This window comes from Oncorhynchus mykiss, chromosome 12 (assembly GCF_057628025.1).
Source record: "Oncorhynchus mykiss isolate SJ-2025 chromosome 12, ASM5762802v1, whole genome shotgun sequence".
Classification (NCBI taxonomy): domain Eukaryota; kingdom Metazoa; phylum Chordata; class Actinopteri; order Salmoniformes; family Salmonidae; genus Oncorhynchus; species Oncorhynchus mykiss.
Window position 1 is genome coordinate 77,989,440 of NC_143033.1, and position 4,419 is coordinate 77,993,858.

Consider the following 4,419-nt stretch of genomic DNA (forward strand, 5'->3'; position numbering starts at 1 on the left):
TTTTGTCCGTATAGAAGATTTCTGGGATTTTTGGTTTCAGCTCATGAAACATGGGACCAACACTTTACATGTTGCGTTTTTGTTCAGTGTATATGTAATTATATGCTCACCCTCCTTCTCTCCCTATAACAATATTTCATGAAGACAAGAAACCGATTGGGAGTGCTTCTTGATTTTACAATCTAAAGTCTGAATCCTCCACAGGCTTTTCTGGCTGAGAGCAATAACCAATGCATGAACTATGGTCTATCTACAGTAAGTGATGATTCATTATGCTATTTGATAGTCAAATAAAATGTGCCATTGGGTATTACAAATCACAGGGCATTTACAGGAAAAGGGGTTGTTTCATAGAACATGATTAATCTGGATTGTACACAATAAAAAATAGATATATTTAATTTGAAAATAATTGTCTCATATCATATAAAAAGAAAACCAAGTAGTGAGCTAATAACGGCTTTATATTGCTGTCTAATTTCTCAGGGCAAGCCCTGTCCATGACCACTGCACTGTGTGAGGTTACCAGCACTTCTCCATTGAAAAACGACAGCTGATCCCTCTATGGACGTTTTATCCCCCCAACGGACAATTACCCTGCCCACGCCCAATGAACATTTATATTGATCATTGTCACGTTGTAGACATGTATGCTGAGTAATAATAATAATTATTTGTATTTTTTTATTGTTTCATTCATACCTGCACTGCTGGAGCTCAGAGCTTAAGAATTTCACTGTACACTGCAACTACATCTGTGCATGTGACAAAAGAGGGGGGGAAGTCATATTAAACATCCACCTCATGGAGCAACAAGGGTCCACTGACCGACCTTCAAGTCCTTTCAACTGGGGTGAACATTCCTGCCTCTCCTATGACAGTCCGCCTCTGTCTGTCCCTTCAGGGCATTTCTCACAGAATTACAATAAGTTCGAATTAGTTCAAAACTGGTGTTTCTTTCCGTGGCAATCCCGCTGCCTCGGCCACGCAGTAGGGCACTATGCCCACAGTGGCCAGGGGCACAGTGGCACTCTTACAGAAGGACAGCAGGTAGAACAGAGCCCTGGTGTGGGCTGGTGGCCTGAATGAGTCCAGTAAGTGGAGCAGCAGCAGTGTGGCGCCCACGCATGCCAGCCTATATGTGGCACCACCGCCTACTCTCCGGGCCTCGGCGTAGAGGGGCGAGTGCAAGCCTAAGCCCAGGCCTAAGAGAGTGCCGGTGTTGCGCAGGAGGCTGGCGAAGGGTGTAGTGTCTATGTGGACCCATTGGGGCCACTGGCACCAGCGCTGGGCCTTGTCCAGGGTCCAGAGCAGGTTCACCCCCAGGCCCCTGAGGACCAGGTAAAAGCCCACAGCGAAGGAGAGCAGGGAGAGGGTGGTGTAGACGTAGCGCCTCAGGCTAGCCCTGTAGATCCACTGGACCCGGTCAAATGGGAAAACACCTAACACCTAACAAAGGCGCCAGGCACCTACTACCATACCTTGTTCAAAGACACCTAAATATTTTGTCTTGCCCATTTACCCTCTGAATGGGACACACACAATCCATGTCTCAATTGTATCAAGGCTTAAAAATCCTTCTTTAACCTGTCTCCTCCTCTTCATCTACACTGATTGAAGTGCATTTAACAAGTGACATCAGTAAGGGATCATAGCTTTCACCTGGTGAGTCTAAGTCATGTAAAGAGCAGGTGTTCTGAATGTTTTGTACACTCGGTGTATATCTGAAAGGTTTGTATTTGTAGATACTCTTCCTGGGGTCCAGTAAAATTAAGGCAGTTGTACAATTTTAAAAACATCACAATACATTTCACAACAGATTTTACAATGCATTAAGTGCGTGCCCTCAGTGTGCTCCCAGGCCACTACTCTACTAGCACATATCTACAACACAAAATCTATGTCTGTGTGTGTGTGTATAGTGCGTATGTTATCATGTGTGTATGCATAAACAACATCTATGGCATAAACTACATTTATGGCAGAAGTTACACCAAGCCAATCAGTGTTCAAAGCAGGGCTATTACCATATTGCTTATCCAGAACTGAAAGAAGGGCAGACAGGGTAGTGTTTGATTTAGAATTCAGTATAAGAGTTGGGGCTCTCCACTGACCTGTGACGACCCCAGCGACAACCTGGTGAGGGAAGTGGGCAGCGATGAAAACCCTGGAGAGACAGACACACACCTGCACACACCAGAAGACAGCCCACAGGGTCCCGCGGACACACCTGACACACACACACACACGCAGGGAAGGACACACAGTCAACTACTTTGCAGAGTTGGATCATTCAATCTAGAGAATTGTGTCTAGCAGATGAACTCTGATAAACAACATAGAATTGGTCCTCTTACCAGTTCTTGATGTGAACCCCATGTTCCTTGAGGAGGATGGCGAGGAGTGATGAGATCATAGCATAGTAAACCCCTGCAGCACTCATGGCATGACCCGACGGACTTCCTGTGAGAGGAGAACTGCTGTCAAGTACAGTTTTGCTTGAAAGAAATTTGCCAACTGAATGGAATCGAACTGAATCGAACTGCACTCTATACTCTTCTGTAAACTGGTCATCTCTGTATATCCGTCACAAAACCCACTGGTTTATGCTTATTTATTAAACCCTCGTAGGCCTCACTCCCCCCTATCTGAGATATCCACTGCAGCCCTCATCCTCCACATACAACACCCAGTCTGCCAGTCACATTCTGTTAAAGTATCCCTAAAGAAGCACACATCCCTGGGTCGCTTGTCTTTTCAGTTCACTGCAGCTAGCGACTGGAACAAGCTGCAACAAACACTCAAACTGGACAGTTTTATCTCAATCTCTTAATTCAAAGACTCAATCATGGACACTCTTACTGACAGTTGTGGTTGCTTTGCGTGATGTATTGTTGTCTCTACCTTCTTGCCCTTTGTGCTGTTGTCTGTGCCCAATAATGTTTGTACCATGTTTTGTGCTGCTACCATGTTGTGTTGCTACCATGTGTTGCTTTCATGCTATGTTGTTGTCTTAGGTCTCTGTATGTAGTGTTGTGTTTTCTCTCTTGTCATGATGTGTGTTTTGTCCTATATTTGCATTTAATTTATTTTTATTTCTAATCCCCGTCCCCGCAGGTGGTCTTTTGCCTTTTGTTCGGCCATCATTGTAAATAAGAATTTGTTCTTAACTGACTTGCCTAGTTAAATGAAGGTTAAATAAAAAATATAAAAAATAATGGAATTTAATTCATTTGAGTTGAAAATACTGCATGGATTCTCCAAAAAGGAGAATGGTGGCAGTGGTTCTGCCACCAGCAACAGACAAACAGACTCACCTGGACTAGTCTCACAGGTCATATGGAACTGCCCAATTTGTGGCGCTGATGAGTTGCCATAGTAAGGAGTCTCTTGAACCCACCAATAGGGACGCTCGCCAAACAGGATCCTGTGTAGACATGAGAGAGTAATATATCATGTATCACATATTGAATCCTCCTCTGTCTGGCAACATACGCACTGGAGGGATCATCTGCTAGATCGTTCTCATAGCATAGTTAAAACATTCAGAACCTGCATTATTTTCATCCTGGAAATATACATATTATATTGTTATTCTTTATCTTAGCATCTGAGCACTGTGATTAGTATTGGTAGTCACCTACCATTTGAAGATAAGGTTGAGCCAGTCTCCCACCACAGCCACCCAGACCAGCTTGATCCCCACTGCTTCCCGCAGGTGGAAACACACAGGGAAGAAAACAAAGAAGGTGTTCCGCAGGTCAGCTACCATGGAAACAAACAGGAACCAGCTCTGAGTGTCCCTGTAGTGAGTCTGGAGGTATCGTGTGGTGCTAACTCCATAGGCGTGGACGGTGTCCATGGCTGCTCTCTAGTTCACTGTATCTGACAGTCACACTAACGTTAAGAACAGTCTTCGACAACTAGTCTATAGCTGCTGCTGTGTCTGATATCCTACGTCAGAAGAGCAGAGGTGTCTGCTGAGATGCCCCCTGGCAGTACCATAGTTCTGTGTGTATTGTCTGATAAAGTCAAGAGGTAGTGGTGTGAGGTCTCTGTGCAGCCCTTGTAGTGTGTGCTGCTTGTCTGTCCAGTGCACGCCTGTCACCGCTGCTATCCCTTTTATACCCTGTGTGAACACCTGGTCACTCCACCACGCCTGATCTTTGAACTGGAGAGAGTGAGGAGGGAAAAGAACTGGACAAACATTACATCATGACCGACTGCACTGCAGCCAGCTGGTCAGTGCATCACTATGGGGACTACCTGTGGTGTGGTATTGCTGGAAGACCCCCCCCCCCCCCCCCCCCACACACACACACACACACACACATGCATGCACGTACACACACACCAGTGGCGGCTGGTGGGAGGTGCTATAGGAGGATGGGCTCATTGTAATGGCTGGAACGGAATCAA

At 45.5% G+C, this 4,419-nt stretch overlaps 1 pseudogene across 1 annotated transcript; it reads right to left on the reverse strand.

Moving 5' to 3' along the window:
- Positions 1-837: 837 nt before the first annotated feature.
- On the reverse strand, positions 838-4,097 carry LOC118937742 (glucose-6-phosphatase catalytic subunit 1-like; annotated as a pseudogene). The gene is made up of 5 exons (XR_016485287.1): positions 3,645-4,097; positions 3,318-3,427; positions 2,358-2,463; positions 2,115-2,230; positions 838-1,481 (listed from the first exon to the last, which is right to left on the reverse strand). The product of XR_016485287.1 is annotated as a glucose-6-phosphatase catalytic subunit 1-like (transcript).
- Between the last annotated feature and the right edge of the window lie 322 nt (positions 4,098-4,419).